Source organism: Nicotiana tabacum, chromosome 18 (genome assembly GCF_000715075.1).
Source record: "Nicotiana tabacum cultivar K326 chromosome 18, ASM71507v2, whole genome shotgun sequence".
NCBI lineage: Eukaryota > Viridiplantae > Streptophyta > Magnoliopsida > Solanales > Solanaceae > Nicotiana > Nicotiana tabacum.
The window spans coordinates 106986629-107004220 of record NC_134097.1 but is presented as its reverse complement, the minus strand read 5'-3'; the positions used below and the strand labels follow the sequence as shown (position 1 = coordinate 107004220).

The 17592-nt window shown below is 39.8% G+C and overlaps 1 pseudogene; it reads left to right on the top strand.

Annotated features, from left to right (window-relative positions):
* The first annotated feature begins 10075 nt into the window (after positions 1-10075).
* LOC142172622 (uncharacterized) lies at positions 10076-16386 on the top strand (annotated as a pseudogene).
* The last annotated feature ends 1206 nt before the right edge of the window (positions 16387-17592 follow it).

Here is a 17592-nt window from a genome sequence, read left to right as displayed (position 1 = left end):
CCCCTGATCGCTTGATAGTTCCCCCTTAATCCTCACCTACCCCTCACCTCTCAGCATGCATATATTACCCCTCACTCTCACCTACACACTTCTTTCCCCCTTTTGGCATCATTTAAAAGAACAGGTATTAAGAAGAGCACAAGCAGGTAATAAGCATAAAGAAGTCTAACACAACTAACTCATGCCACATATGTGCACACACCATGACAGAAAAGAGAAGCTAGAGGAACACACTATTGTACATGCAACGAAAGGGGAGCTATTTTATTAATGTTTACATTGGACTGAGCAAGTCAGGAGCCATAATGGTTAAGTTCAACATGCCATCACAAAAACAAGCAAACAAAAGTAAAACAATAGTCACAGGATATTGGAGCAAAAATAGCTTGACACAAAGAGGATCCTAGGGGACACTAAAAGAAGGAGGCTTGGAGGAAGAGACAACAATGGTTTTGAGAACCAGGTCCAGTCTAGCATTTGCAGACAGTTATTCTTCACGTAATTGAGCCCGAAGTCTCTCATTTTCCTTTGTCAGTTGTGCAACCTCCTCACTTACAAAATCAGGTCATTTAGCTGCTTGACTGAGCTGAGTTTCCAGTATGGCATTTTGAGCCCTCAACCATCTTATTTTCTCAGAGGCTACATTTTGAGCGTCAATCAGCTAAGAAATGGTCGAGATGCTTCCACCAACTCATTCTATATATTCACATTCTTCTAGAGTGGTCTTAGAAAAGGTTTTCTTGCATGTGCCCACTCTAGGATTCCCTAAGGGGACCTTATAGAATCCGAACATCTGATGAGGAAAAGCGATAAGGTAACCCATGATTTCCACCCTTAAAATTTGCCACCTTCTGCATATGATCTATAATGATTGCTGGCAAATTGATTGGGACAAACTCATCAAGCGCTTCCATTAGGACCATATCCGATTTTGTAGTAATAGAGCACCTCTCAGAGCGGGATAAGAGTACTTTATTGACCAGTTCAAAAAGAAGCTAGTACTCAGGAAGCATTACCTTCTTATGCACCTGTTCCCCCTGTTGGATAACTTGATCTTTCATGATAGCTCTCCGAAAGTTTACTCCACACATACCCTTAACTGAGGACATACCTTCACACGGAATTCTGAGAACTTTTCCCAGTATTGAAGCGTCGAGTACAATGTCTACTCCGTTTACGAGCGCACAGATGTGATCCCCCTCAACAGTGAAAAAAGATGCGTAGAAAGTTTGTACCGCATCTTCATACACCAGAGGCATGCTCCCTTCAAACAAGTGTTCCCATTGTTGAAATTCCATAATCTCCAGAATTTGTCTCATGCCTGCCATCTCCGAAATTGCTGGATCAAATATGCGACCCCACAATACTTTCGAGTTCTTAATTTTTGCTGCCAAAGACCACCATCACAGGTCATGGACCTTATTGAACCAAGTTCTTTAACAGTTTCCCTTTTTCGTTTGCTAGGCCCTTCGACAGACTTTCCTTTCCAGCTTGCCATCCCCACAGTATTGTCATCAGACATGGCTAGCTCAGTTTGACTCTATTTAGACTTGCTACTATACTTCACGGATAACCCTTTCTTTTCCTCAACAGTTTCTTCAACTGCCCTTGATTGTTATACTAAGGAACCAGGTTCCCTAGAAGCATCTTTGTCTATCCGGTATACTGACATACTCTTGATGAAATCCTTTGGATTCATTTTCCTTTTTTCCTTGTCTTGACAGTCCTCTTACTTTTATGTAATGAGGATTCAAAACTCTCTTGTTGTAGTGACCTGGTAGTGGGTGATTTGGAGGAAGACTCTAAGAGCTTGGAGTGAACAGGAGGTGTAGGAGTGAGTTTGCATGGAAGCAAATCAGGTTCATCAGAAGGCTTTTTTGAGAATATCTCATGAGCCAAGGACTCGAGGAGTGATGTGGTTCTTACATCTCCTAGGAATGGAATTTCTTCCCCCTAGTACTTAGACGAGAGATATGTTCCTTAATGTATCAAACTCTCAGCAGCTATAGCTATAATGTAATGAGCTGCTTCCTTTTCTGGTGACTCCTTGAGAGTCACTGAGTCCAACATAGAGGAGTTCAGATACTGGTCAGGATCATCCTCAGGGGCTTGTGACACTTGAGGAGTAAAACCTCCTGTGTGGTCTTTGATGAGATCGTAGGATTAACTAAACATAGGATTCTCAACATAATGGTAAACAAGGTTTATCAGAAATGGAAACACTGTAGGAGTAGAGGAGGATCCAGGAGTGGGTAAGGTGGTAGAAGGCATGAAATAGTGGTGCACTGGAGATGATTTCAAGGATAATAACAAAGTGGTAGCAGTGTCAATGGTGGGAGAATGAGACGATTGTTCGATCGCCATTAGATGAGTACTTGGTAGACGAGTAGAGAGAAAGAGAGGGAGAGATATGGGGAGAAGATCCTAGCTATACAAAGGAGTTGAAGGTTCATGACTTGCCGTGAGAGAGAAAGAAGGTTTTATTAGAAGAAGGTCTAATGATGAGTGGAGAGCGAACTGGTTCTGAATAGTTCTAAAAATGGTGGTAGGTTTGTAGGGAAGTATTACCGTGCAGAGGGGATGAAGGGATTTGAAAGACAAGACATGACACGCAGACGTTGAAAAGTCGGATGATGTGGCAGTTGAGTTACAAATTTTTGTTTTGTTTAGAGAGGGCATGAAAAATTAAGCACATTACTACTAACTTGAGATGCGGGAACCTGATGCCAGAGCAATCTTTTGAACAAGATTTTAGTAGCTCCTCTTTCGTAGTTCATAACTGTACCTTTAGCTTCTATGATCGTCATGCGTGTTTACCTACAACTGTATTGATGTGAGTTAGTCTTGGTCAGAAAACACTTTAGCTACCTTTACCTGAAGGTGTCTTACACAGTCAGCAGATGGAGGATCAGGTTCTTCATTAGACTTTTGTGACCCCATCTTCACCTTGTTTATCCAGAATATTCTCTACTTGAGGCTTTGATGCAGATATCTGGAGTTTGGTCTTCTGTTCTGCAATGCTTTCCACTAATCAATCCCTTTTTCATATTGACCCTTAGAAGATGATCTCACCCTTCAATGTGATTGATCCTCTTGCTTTTGAAATTCCTCTCAAGTTGTTGATGGGGCCATTTCGTTTTGCTTCCTTGTCTCCCGGAAGATGAGGCATGAATCATGATAAGTGAACTATTCCAGAAGTGCTTTTCTTTTCCATAGGAAAACATGCTTATCTAGCTCTAGAGTAAAAGAGAGTGATTGACTAGTTATACAGATGAGAGCCTTTGGTTTTCCAATTTGAGACAGAAGTTTGATTGAAGATGGAGATGTGGAAGTTAATTTGATTTCCCCACAGTTTGTGTTCTGCTGCTTGTGCAGTGCCATGAGCTGCATCTTTACTCTTCCCTCATCTTCAATGGTAGTAGGTGACACACCAGGTTCTTTGTGAGACGTGGAGGATGATGTTGCGTTGTCTTTCACCAATATCCTTCATCTTACTCAATTTATCATCCTCCCTATTTAAACCCTCAGATATTTCCCAGAGGCAGGGTTGGTTCATCATATTTGTTACGCCCCGCAATATTACATCAACATTACGTCCCGCAGTATTATATTACGATGATATTATGCTCTATAGTAATATGTTATGATGGTGTTACCCTTTGCAGTAATATATTATGATTGATGTTATGTCCTGCAGTAATAAGTTACGACGATGTTGCACCCTACAGTATTTTACGTTGAATTTGTCATAAGGTAATTGACATCAATCTAAGAAAAGATTATTTAGGGATTATAAGGATTATGCTATTTCACAAGTGATTAGTAAATTCATGGAGGTAAAGGGAAGAAAGTCTAAGAAAATGAATTCTGTCAAAGTTTGGCATTTTGGGATAAAATGCGGCCCGAGCTAAAATACCCGGAATTTATGGACTAGTACCATACAAGGTACTACATGGTCATAAAAGTAAGGTGTATAAGGTATGTGAAAAGTGAGTAATATTTTAAGTAAGTTGGAATAATTCTTAATTATGTGGGTAATTGGTTAACTACCGGGTAGCGAGATATTACCTAGTTAGTTAATTAATTATTGGATAATATTAAACACCCCACCCCCACATGGCAACCCCCCAATTCCTACATTTTGTGACTCATGCCTTCATTAACTAGGTGGCGATTAAAATGAAACTTGGAAAAAGGATAGTTGGTTGTGCTTTCTGCCTACAACTCTTGTTGGGAGTTATGTATAGCATACACCATTGAACTAGTAGTAATTGCATGGATATCAATATAAGGTGTATTTGGTTCAGTAGCATCCAGTCACATTTCTTCCCATTAATGTGCAATTTAAAATAGATAGATCATGCACGAAACTTACAAATTGTAATGTAGTGTGTTTCAAATTGCAAGCTATATTCAGCCAAAGTAAAAAGAAGAGAAAACACATCTACATCCGTTGAGTGCCATAAAGTTTGGAAGTAAATCTAGGCCATGGATTTTGCAGGTTGTTCTTTAGTGGATCATATATCAACACTTAGGTCTAATGGTTTTATAAGTGGGTGGTAGTCCGTCTAACAAATTCTTCGTCCTGCTGCTGGATATGTCATACGGATTTTTCCCTACTTCAGGTTTGTTAAGACTATTCCTTCTTTCTTTTGGCATGATCCATACGATACGAACGAAACATGCAAATGCACATATTCCATAAATGACTCTATTCATAGAAGTATTATGTATATCTATGTTCCTGAATTCCCATGTGTCATAATATTTTATCGTCTGTTCATAGGTCTCAGAATAATACACAGTTGAAAAAATTTATCCGGAAAGAATATTGAGATTATTACGTATTTTTCATGCATATCATACATGTGCATTGACCCATGACCAGATGGCGTTATATACGTGTATATATGTAAATATATGTATATGGGGCATGGGGAAAGGTTACGACGTTATATACGCACCACCACTTGATCAGCTGGTATATGATGATGATGTTGCCCACAGTGGCTGAAATATGATTCAAACGACATTATATACGCATATATATATATATATATGTATGTATATATATGTATATGGGATATGGGAAAGGTTATGGCATTATATACGCACCACCACCTGATCAACTGGTATGCGATGATGATTTTGCCCACAGTGGCCGATATGATAGGATGGGATACCCTCAGTGGCTGATGATGTTACGAAATATGTATCTATGCACGACATGACATTCATACACATATGCATGATGCTAAATGTAATTTATGATTACAAAGTTATTCAGACTTACAGACTGAGTCATGTACTCTATATTTCTTCCATGTCTCTTACGTATTTATTTATGTGCCTTACATACTCGGTACATTATTCGTACTAACTTCCCTTTTGCCTGAGGACGCTGTGTTTCATGCCCGCAGGTCCCGATAGACAGGTCGATAGCCCTCCAAGTAGGCTATCAGCTCAACGGAAGATGTCGGTGCGCTCCATTTGCTTTGGAGTTGCTTGTTTGGTTAGTATGATTTAGACGAGTATTGTTTGGTATGGCAGGACTCTGTCCCGGCCTTTTTGATATTTATGTACTCTTAGAGGCTTGCAGACACATGTCGTGTATGTGAAAGATTGTACGGCCTTGTCGGCCTATGTTTTGAGTTTATAAATGATTAAGTTGACCTATTAGGCTCATATGTCACGTGTATATGATGATGTAATAAGAAATATACATTATGTTGGTACTCGGTTAAGTAAGATACCGGGTGCCCATCATGGCCCATCGGTTTGGGTCGTGACAATATTGATCATCATAGTCTCTTTCTTGGCAAGGGAAAGTGTCTTGTTGAATACCTCAATGAGCACCTTCTTCCATTTAGTGTGCCCTTTGTTGAAAACTTTGTGGCCTTGTTTTGTGGATTATACCCCAGAAGGATTCCTTCGCTCGTCTTTTTGCATTGAGCTTCCCAAGCTGATCCTTCATGTTGTCAAGAACAAGGCATTTTCTTCCATTTGTCAGCTCCTGGTGGATTTTGATTCAAGAGGGACCTGGTCTGACACTTGTTCTCAAGGTAGAGGACGGTATTCACTGCTTTTGCCCAGAATTTCTTGGCGATTCCATAGGCGATGAGCACTGTCCATGCAACATTTTCAGTTCTATTCTTTCTTTCAGCTACACCATTTGGTTGTAGAGTCTTTGGTGTTGAGAAATTGTGCATGATCCCTTCTCCCCCTCCTCCTTCATTTTGTGAACTCATGTCCAGGTGACACTTGAGTTTGGCAGACCACGGACCAGGTCTAGCTGAGTTAATTTATTCGAAGGTGAGAAGTTTGCATATACCAATCCTTCATGCCATAGTTGCAACTTCACTCATCTCATATCACCAGCTTGTGGAGATTCATTATTAGTCGAAGTGGATGTTCTTGTTTCCTTTGTCTACTGAGACCACTTGACAAGTCATCAGATTGGTGACTGCACTTTTTAGACCATTCACATAGAGCTCGTTCCTACTTGAGTGCCGAAAGAACCTCTCTATCTTTTCATTCACTGAGAATGTACCCTTTACTTCCTTCTCAAGGATACATTCCCTTCCTGCAGGGCTTTCAATGAGAAGAGATTCATGATGTTTTAAGCTGCATGATTTACGCATCCACTGTCCATAGTCCATCGCAGTCCGCTTCCTCTCACTGTTCCCTGCTCATGCACATCAAGGGTTAGATTTAGGAACCCAAACTAGTTTGGGTCCCTTGTTATTATAAAAAAGATGAATGAGGGATTTCCTAGTCCATGTAGGCAACATCTGCTTTTTGCAAGTGGTACCTGGTCCTTTGTTAGTAGTCACTCCATCAACAAACGCTTTGTTTTTCTAAGCAGACTGAACCCTGGCCTGTCAATTTTCTTTAAAATGCCCATTGTTCCCACAGTGGGTATATAGCCAGTTATCAGGTACAATGACATACTTGTTGGGCGGGTTGTAGGGCATTTTCTCCCTTTGGAACCCGATGCCCTGCTTGTTTCCACTATTGTTGAGATATATGGCAGTGACAGCATCTGAGGACCAGGTCCACTTTAGAGATTTCTCAAGATCATTTCTTACTTTCTCCAACTCAGCTTGGAGTTGCTGATTCCTCTCGAGTTCACTGCAGAGACTGGTTTTTACAATATTTAACTCCTTTTCAAGCATGATGTGCATCTCACTGGCTACTTCCTTCCCTTTCCAAAGACTTACATTCATATGTTCTCTATTGAGTCCCTCAATGGTTTTCTTTAGATCAGTGCATATTACTAACATGTCATCCCTTTCCTCTTCAATAGATGCAACTTTTTCTTCTAAGGTGTTTTTCACATTGTTAAGGCCTTCTATTGTTTCCTTTAGATCAACAACTACTACCATCAAATCGTCTCTCTTATTTTCCACACTAGTTATTCTTTTATTCAAGGCTTCCTTCTCTTGTTCAAGATTAACTATGGTCTCTTTTAAGTCCACTACACAGACCACTAGATCATCTCTAGATTGTTCGGCCTCTCCTAGTTCTATGGTCAGGATCTCCTTATCATTTACAAGGCTATAATAGGCATCAATTAGGACATTAGATAAAGACCTTAGCTTCTTAGAAGAATAGGATTTCAGATTTATCTGAACGTCCCTGAAATTTACCTCATCGTCTTCATCTTTTTCATCATCATCATTTGACTGAGCCATCAGCGCGAACAGTGAATCGTACTTCGTTGCTTCAGTTTTCACTGCCATCATGGAACTGTTTTCTACATCTGATTCCCTTTCGGATTCACTTGAGGAGTCTCCCCAAGTAGCAAGAGCCTGCTTAACGATATTGTCTGCAATATTTTTTCGATTGAATCTTTTATTTGGAACCAGGTTCCTTTTTCCTGCTTTGTTAGAATTTTGCTTGTACTGCTCCTGTTTTGCGAGTGGTCAGTCTTTGATGAAATGCCCTTACTTTCCACATTTGTGGCAGAGATCGTTATTCCTTGTTTTACTTGAATTGCCCTACTTTGGTATACCACCATTTCTTCGAACCATCTTTTGAAATCTCTTAGTAAGATAGGCCATGTCACTATCTTCATCACTTGAATCACTGCCTTCAGCCTTAAGAACCAGGTTCTTTTCCTTCTTAGACTCTCTTCTTTCACTGTCTTTCTTTCTTTTCAACTCGTATGTCTTCAGATTACCAATCAACTCATCCATGGTCAGAGTTTGTATATCTTTAGCTTCAGTGATGGCATTTACCTTACTTTCCCAAGACCCAGGTAGAACACTGAGAATTTTCCTTACAAGCTTGTTTCTGGGAATGACATCTCCAAGTGAGTGAAGCTCATTTATGATGGAGGTGAATCTAGTGTGCATATCTTATATGGACTCATCATCTTTCATCCTGAAGAGCTTATATTCAGTGGTGAGTACGTCGATCTTGGATTGTTTGACCTGAGTAGTTCCTTCATGTGCGGTTTGTAAGACTTCCCATATTTCTTTGGCAGTATCACAAGCTGATACTCTGTTGTACTCATCAGGTTCTATGCCACACATCAAGATTTTCTTGGCACGATAGTTTTTTTCTACAGATTTTCTATCAATATAGTTGTACTCTCTTCTCCCTTTGGGCACCAATGGTCCTGTTTCTTCAAGTTTCTTTACGGGAACATATAGACCTTCACAGATGATGTCCCACAGCTTTGAATCTTTTGCCATCATAAAATCATGCATCCGGGTCTTCCACCAGCCATAGTATTGACCGTTGAATCTGGGAGGTCTATAGGTTGATTGTCTTTCTTCAAAGTTTGGTGGAGCGGCCATTGAGGATCCTTCCTAGGTGTTAGCCTGATAGGAGAAACCTGCTCTAATACCAATTGTTAGTTTATATGAGTCCACAAAACTATAGAGTACCTGGTCCTCTATGAGATGATGCGTAGAATGCAGTAAAGACTTGTTGGCCTAAGTTCAAGTGAAGTTTTGAAGAATGACAAATGAACTCAGTCATGGACAAGGTTCATCATGTGAGGTATAGTATTTATCAACCTAAACATGTGAGATACACGTGAAGGAGATAAGTCTCAGTAATCAAGCAGCAATATCTCCTGAACTGATCGAAAAGGTTGCATATTGAATGAGGATAGAAAGTTTCCTTATGGGAAGAGGACACAATCACACAATCCGGATAAAGGATAGGGTTGGAGTTTGTATTGAACAAGGACTCAACTTCGATGGAAGATCAACAATTGAGTCTCAATCAAACTCTGATTACTAACTCATTAAATAACAGTGATTGTTCTCTTTTACAGGTGTTGCACATACACAGAAGTTAAACGTGAATAGGGAGCAAAATAGAAACACTTTTTGCAAGCAGTTTGTGTGTAATTCAAGTGTGCAAACCTGAAGCTACTTTAATGAGATAGAAGAACCAGTTCCGTTGTGTTTATTCTTATTCTAGTTCAATTGTAGTAGGTGGTTTAAAGTTGTACCTTTTCAGCTTTCATAGAAGTATTTGTAATAGGCACTTTGAGTTTTCAAGTTATAGGCTAACTTGAAGGTGTCGCAACAGTTGAAGCTGTGTGCTACACAAGGATTAGAGTTAATCCTTAGGTTTACAAAGAGTTTTGTAAATGCTATTTTGGCTCAGTGATTTTAGTGGATGTTTGGGAAAATCCTACTGAGTAGTAGGTCGTGGTTTTTTCACCTTTTGAGCCAGGTATTTTCCATGTAAAAATCTCTGTGTTCTTTATTTTCTGTACTTTTAATTCCGCAATAGTAGCAATTAGAACACCTAGAAGAACCAGGTTCTTCTAGATCGAAAAATTGGATACCACACAAATCACCCCCTCTTGTGTGGTATTGACGTTTAAAACATCAATTGGTATCAGAGCAGGTTATCCTTGAAGAGGCTAATACCTTAGGAAAAGATCAACATGAGTGCACCACTTGGGAACTGGGAAGGGCAATCCACTGCCAGGCCTCCACTGTTCAATGGACAGTACTACTCTTGGTGGAAGAACAAGATGAAGGATCACATCATAGGAGAAGACTATGAACTCTGAGATATAGTCACTGATGGTCCTTTGGCAACTACAATGAAAAATGAGGAAGGAGTGGTTGTGCCAAAGACAATGGCTGACTGCACTGCTGAAGACCTAAAAAAGTGGGAGAAAAATGCTAAGTCCAAGAAATGGCTTGTGTGTGGACTAGGTCCAGATGAGTACAGTAGGATCCAAAGCTGTACTACTACCAAGGAGATATGGGACACTTTGCAAGTGGCTCATGAAGGAACACCTCAAGTGAAAAGATCTAGAGGAACTCTGCTGTATTCTCAATATAAGAATTTTACTATGAAAGAAGGAGAAACTATCCAAAAGATGTATACTATGTTCACTACACTGATAAATGAACTTAAGTCCCTTGGAAGGATTATTCTTGAAGAAGACAAGGTTGAGAAAATCCTGACAAAGGTTCTACCAGTCTCATGGGAAAGCAAAATCACGGCCATTCAGGAATCCAAGTATATTGCTACTCTTAGACTAGATGAACTGATTAGAAATCTTACTGCTTATAAACTGAGAAGGCAAACCATGAAGATGGATACACCCAAGAAGGAGAGAAGCCTAGCTCTCAGAATTGCTGAAGGTTCAGATTTGGAAGATGGTGAGATGGCTATGATCACTAGAGAATTCAAAAAATACCTGATGAGAGGAAAGGGTTCTTCAAGAGGTACAACCTTTAACAAGTCAAGAGCTCCTGAGAAACAAACCAATGAGGGTTGCTACAAGTGTGGTAAGACTGATCACATGATCAAGAACTGCCCTCAATGGGAAATTGAGTGGAAGAAAGAAAGGACTGAATGAAGGAATATGAAGAAGGAACAGGTTCAACCAAAAAGGAACAAAGGTTCAACCAAGGCTATGGTTGTTGCTTGGGGAGAAACTTCAGATGAAGATTCGGAAGATGAAGCTGAAGAAGAGCAAGCACTGATGGCCATCGGAGAATCAGATGATGAACAAGAGGTAAGTATCCTTCATCCAAAAATAAGATTAAATTTTTGTCTAAAGAAAAGTTGGCTGAGCTACTACTAGACTTCATTGATGAGTTTGAGATAATTAACAATGAGAAAGAAGTTTTGTCTAGGGAATGTGTGATCCTAAAAGCAAAATGCAAAAATCTAGAGTCTAGGGCTAATGAGAGTGATAACACAAATGCTGAGTTGAAGAACTAGGTTCTTGAACTTGATAATAGTGTCCTAGAACTTAGGTCTGAAAACTTAAAACTGAAACTAGGAACAGGAAAGAAGAAAGCTGATCACACATATCTCACTCTAGAAGAAAACTTGGGAAAAATGAAAGATGAATTGTATAAGAAAGATGAACTCATCAAAGTCCTGAAGGAAGATCTAGGAAAGGTGAAACATGAACTAGACAGAACTTGCAAGTGGAACAAGGCTTCTGGTGCACTCTCTTGACTGCAAGAGCATCACATTATCAACAAAAGAGGACTTGGCTACCGAACCAAGCTCCAAAATGGGACTCTAGAAGCAAGTACCTCACTCTTCCTGAAAATAAAATCTGCACACACTGTGGCAAGGCTGGCGATTACAAAAATGAATGTAATGCAAAAGAAAAGGCCAGTCAAAAGAACAAAGTCTTTGTTCAAGAGAAAAACAAGCTGCTTGGGTGAGCAAGAAGGAATCTGATTCATCCTTTTGCCTATAGAAAGGGACCCAAACTAGTTTGGGTTCCTAAGACTAACCCCTGATTTCTTTTTGCAGGTCCAAGTAAAAGGGAGGAGCCAAATATGGTATATGGATAGTGGCTGCTCAAAACATATGACTGGGAATAAGGACCATTTCCTTTCACTTGAGGACTTAAAAGGAGGTATTGTCTCCTTTGGTAATGAAAAGAAAGGTGAGATCATTGGGGTTGGAAAAGTAGGCAAAACAGATTCTCATTCCATAGAGAATATCTACCTGATAGATGGCTTGAAATATAGCCTAATAAGTATGTCACAATTGTGTGACAAAGGTAATCTTGTAGCTTTTACCTCTACCAAATGCTTTGTGATTAACCTTACCACTGACAAGATTGTTTTGTAGGGAAATAGAGTTAACAATATTTACATTGTAGATTTGTCTACTCTCTCAAAAAATGAACTCACTTGCTTAAGTGTATTGGTTAATGATCCCCTCATGTGGCACAAAAGACTTGGTCATGCAAGTCTAAATCACCTAAACAAATTAGTCTCTAAAGACTTGGTGATAGGGTTACCTAATATCAAGTTCAAGGAAGACAAAGTTTGTGAGGCATGTGCAAGGGGAAGCAGGTAAGATCATCTTTCAAAAGCAAGAAAATGGTAAGTACATCCAAGTCGTTGGAGCTGGTCCATATGGATCTATATGGTCCAATGAGAACCATGAGCAGAGATGGAAAGAAATATGTAATGGTGCTTGTCGATAATTATTCTAGATTTCCAAAGATGAAGCATTCAACATGTTTATTGCATTTGTTAGAAAAACTCAGAAACAATTAGGAAATCAACTTGCATCCATTAGGTCTGATCATGGAACTGAATTTGAAAATTCCAAGTTTGCTGAACTCTGTGATGAAAATGGTATAGATCATAATTTCTCTGCCCCTAGGACCCCTCAACCAAATGGATTAGTTGAAAGGAAGAATAGAACTTTAGAGGACATGGCTATAACCATGCTGCTTTCTAGTAAATTGCCCCACAGCTTTTGGGCAGAGGCCGTAAACACTGTATGTTATATAATCAATAGATACATGACCAGATCTCTGGTAGAAAAGACTCCCTATGAGTTACTTAAAGGGAGAAAACCAAATATATCCCATCTTAGGGCATTTGGTTACAAGTGCTATGTGCACAATAATAGAAAAGATTCCCTAGGTAAGTTTGATCCCAGAAGTGATGAGGAAGTATTCTTGGGATATTCTTCACATAGCAAAACATATAAAGTGTTTAATAAAAGAACTTTGTGTGTAGAAGAAAGTGTACATGTAGTATTTGATGAAACAAACATTCTTTCTGAGAGATAGGAACATGAAGATGAAGCCATTGGATTGGTAAAGGAATTGACTGAATTCCTAGCACAAGTCAAAGTGGCATCAAAAGAAGGAACAGGTAATGGAACAGGTCCTTCAAATCAGGGCAACATGATAGGGGGAACTAATCAAGGAGAAATTGAATCAAACCCCCTAGAGGAACTAGTTCATGAACCTGTTCCTCAACAATAGAATATGGGAGAGACATCTAGCAGAAACCAGTTGGTTGTGAAACCTCACAAGTATAAAAGTTCTCATCCCATTGAGAACATTATTACTGATCCAACATCTGGAGTCAAAACTAGATCACAGCTAAAGAATCTGTGTGCTTTTAATGCTTTCTTATCTCTTATTGAACCTAAAAATGTTGATGAGACTTTGCAGGATGCAGATTGGGTGAATTCAATGCAAGATAAACTCAACCAATTTGAAAGAAGTCAAGTTTGTCATCTAGTTCCGAGACCCAAGGACAGATCAGTCATTGGTACAAATGGGTCTTCAGAAACAAACTTGATGAAGATGGAACAGTTACAAGAAACAAAGCAAGACTGGTGGTACAAGGATATAGCCAAGAGGAGGGCATAGACTATGATGAGACATTTGCTCCAGTTGCAAGACTAGAGGCAATCAGACTCCTCATAGCCTTTGCAGCACACATGGAATTCACTCTTCATCAGATGGATGTCAAAAGTGCCTTCCTGAATGGCTACCTAAAGGAAGAAGTGTTTGTGAAACAACCTCCAGGGTTTGAGAGCAAGGAATGTCCTGAGCATGTGTACAAGTTAGACAAGGCTCTCTATGGGCTCAAGCAGGCCCCAAGAGCTTGGTATGAACGACTATCCAAATTCCTACTGGATCATGGTTACAAAAAAGGTAAAATTGATAGTACCTTATTTTTAAGGGAAAAAGGTAAAGATCTCCTTGTTGTGCAAATATATGTGGATGACATTATATTTGGGGCTACCACTGATAGGCTGAGTAATGACTTTGCAAAACTAATGGACAGTGAGTTTGAAATGAGTATGTTGGGTGAGCTTAACTTCTTTTTAGGCTTGTAGATCAAACAAAGTCCAAATGGAACCATGATCCATCAGTAGAAGTATACAAAAGATCTAATTAAAAAGTTTAAAATGGAGGAATCTAAAGAAATAGACACACCCATTGCAACTGCCACCAAATTAGATATTGATGAACCTGGTTCATCAGTCTATCAAAAGTTGTATAGGGGTATGATTGGTTCACTCTTGTATCTTACTGCAAGCAGACCTGACATCTTTTTCAGTGTAGGGCTTTGTGCTCATTTTCAGGCAAATCCAAAAGAGTCCCACTTGACTGCGGTAAAGAGGATACTGAGATATCTGAAAGGCACCACTGATCTGTGTCTCTGGTATCCTAAAGGTAGTAATTTTGATCTAGTTGGATATGCTGATGTTGATTATATAGGTTTCTTAGTGGACAGGAAAAGCACCTCAGGTATGGCACATTTCCTTGGTTCATGTCTTGTGTCATGGGCTACTAAAAAGCAAAATTCTGTGGCCCTATCTATTGCTGAAGCTGAGTATGTTGCTGCTGCTTCCTGTTGTGCTCATACTCACTTCAATTCCAATATTCTGTGATAACACTAGTGCTATAAGTATGACAAAGAACCCTGTTCATCATAAGAGGACTAAGCACATAGATGTTAGACACCACTTCTTAAGAGATAACTATGAGAAAGGATTGATTTCAATAGAATTATGTGCTACTGATAAACAAATAGCTGACATCTTCACTAAAGCACTGAGTAGAGAAAACTTTGAGAGGAACAAGTTGGAGTTAGGGATGATTAAGATCACCTAATAAGTCCAATTTCGAATGCACAATGAAAAAAAAATATTTTTTTGGTTAGGAGTTCTAACTTTGTGTAAATATCTAGATCAATTCTTACTCAGTTTCATACTTTAATTAGTATACTCCTGTGACATGTGTATGACTCACTGATCTCTTACAAAGTTTCTTCTATTTTGGCATTTGAGGCATGTTCAAGAGAGTTCTATATAAAGAACCTGGTTCATCAGTATGTGTTCATATGAAAAGCTCAAGTATGTTTTCTATACTCTGCACAATTAGAAAGATTATTTTTCCAATCATGAGCAGAAGTCCTACATTCATCAAATTCCCAGAAATTCTATACGTTGAGCGTTGAACCAGTTTCGTTCCCCTAGAACTCTAAAAATCGGGATTTTTGCCTAAAATCTAGCGATGCCTAATAATCACTAAGAGACTAGAATTACATCTTGATTAGACTTCTAATTGACCTTTGAAAAAGCTGCCGTTACTGCATTTAAGTCTAATTATCTTTAAATACACGCCACACCTCTTCTTTATTAGTCCATAACCGTCAAAACTCTTCTCAAGTTCTGATCGCCCTTCTTCTCTCCAAAATTCCCAAATTTTTCTTAATAAACAATCCACCATGACTAACCCCCAAGATAATCCTGGCACTCCTACCAGTATCCCCTTCAAATACATCCTCATCTACACCCCCTAGTGAAACCCCAAAACTTAGGTTTCGTAGGCAGAAAATGTTGGCCAGAAAAACTGTAGCTTCTGGAGCTCTAAGAAAAGTTCTAAATGAGAAATTGAAGGCTAGCCAGCGGAAGGAAAGTCCTACTCAAGAATTTGACTCAAGCTCTGAGTTTAAAGCTTTTATTTCTGCCAGCGAAGGAGAAGAACATGGGTTTTCTGACACTACCAAAATTCAAGAAACCCCTAGTGAGGTAAGTTCTTGTGTGGTACTCTCTACTGTGGTTGAAAATGTAGAAAATAGGTTTGTCTTGGTTGGTCCTGTCAAAGATGTAAAGGGGGCTGAATCTAGTAGAAGTGGAGGTAAAAATAAAGAAAAAGAGAGAGAGGGAGCAAGTGGTGATGAGAGGGGAAATGGGAAAGAAAAAGTTCTGGCTATCTGTGGAGGTGTTGAAGAAGGTGACAACAAGTCAGGGGGAAGTGGTTCTGGGGAGGCGGCTGAAGGGCTTGTGCATCTAAGCAAGCAACAAGATGAACCTGGTTCATCTGTTGAGGAAACACTGGCTGATCTTCTGAAGAGGGTTGGGGCCAGTTATGATCCAAAGAGGCGTAAAGTTTCCATACAAAAGGCTCCAACTGCTTCCAAGTCAACAAAGAAAAGCAAAATGTCATCACCAAAACCTACTGTACCTTCAGTACCTAAGGGAAGAGCCACTAGAAGTAGGGTCAGACAAAGTGAAGCTGAGTTAGAGAAAGCTCTGGAAGAAGGCAAGAAGAAAAAGAAGGAGAAGGGAAAAGCAAAGGCTGTGGAGAGTTCTGAGGTTGTAGAATAATAAGAAGAGGAGATGGAACTGGTCTATCAAGAAAGGGGAACAATTGTGGAGGTTCCTACACCCAAACCAAAAAGGGCCAAGGCTTCTTCCAAGAAGTCTTCCTCTGAACCTATATCTGATGAACCCTCTTTAGCCAAAAGAACTAGATCTGTAGTGAAAGATAAGCAGGTAAAAATTACTGAGGAGGAAGAAGAAGAGGAATCTGAAAAGGAACAAGATAGGTTTGCCATCTTTGGCATAAGAATATTTTTGAAAGGAAGACTGTTGAGAGACCTGGATGAGCCAGGAATGAGAAGACTGGTGGATGCCCTAGCTGCACAAGGTTAGAAGGACATGGTCCTTGAAATGGATGGGAGGCTGGCTAGGAAAGAATTGATTGAGTTTATGGCCAATGCCATAGTGAAAAATGGGGTAATCACCAGTATAGTGAAAGGGGTAAGGGTGTAGTTTGATGCACTCAAATTGGGAAAGATTCTAGACATACCTAGTGAGGGGTATGATGATTATACAAGGCAAAGGTGGACATGTCTAGATTCTCTCCCTACTGCTCTTCAAATCACTAGGAATTTTTGTGATGCCGCAACTGCTGAAGATGTGCCTGAAGCCAGGTTTGTGCAGAAAAGTGAGATGAGGCCTGAGCACAAGGTCTTGTTTGAATTTGTTAACAAGTGCCTGCTGCCCAGACAGGAGAGGAGGAACACTGTCAACTACATGGACCTGGTTCTTATGGAGTGCCTTGTGAGAGGAATGCAGATAAATTGGCATGTCTTTATTGTCAAATTACTGGACAGAGTCATAAATGGCTCCAAGGCTCATGCCACCCCATATGGGTTCATATTGATTACTGTTTTGGATAGGCTGAATGTGCCTTTGAAGAAATGGGAGATGGCATCAAGCAAGGAATACTTTGGCGTCAAGACTCTTCTGGCTTGTGACTATCCAGTCAATACCACCCCAGTTGAACCTGGTTCATCCTTGAAGGCACCTGTGAACAGCAAGGTTAGGGCTTTGGTTCAAGAGTGTGGATCTAAGGATGCTGAAATTGTTCGGCTCCAGGCTCGTGTAGCTGAACTGGAAACTGAAAGAGATGGCCTTAGAACTGAGCTAGCAAAAGAAAAGGAGAAGAGTGATGGGATGCTTCAGAATATGCTCAACCTTTTCCAAACCCAGCCCTCTAGTTCCTCAAAGCCTTAAGATGTCTAGTTG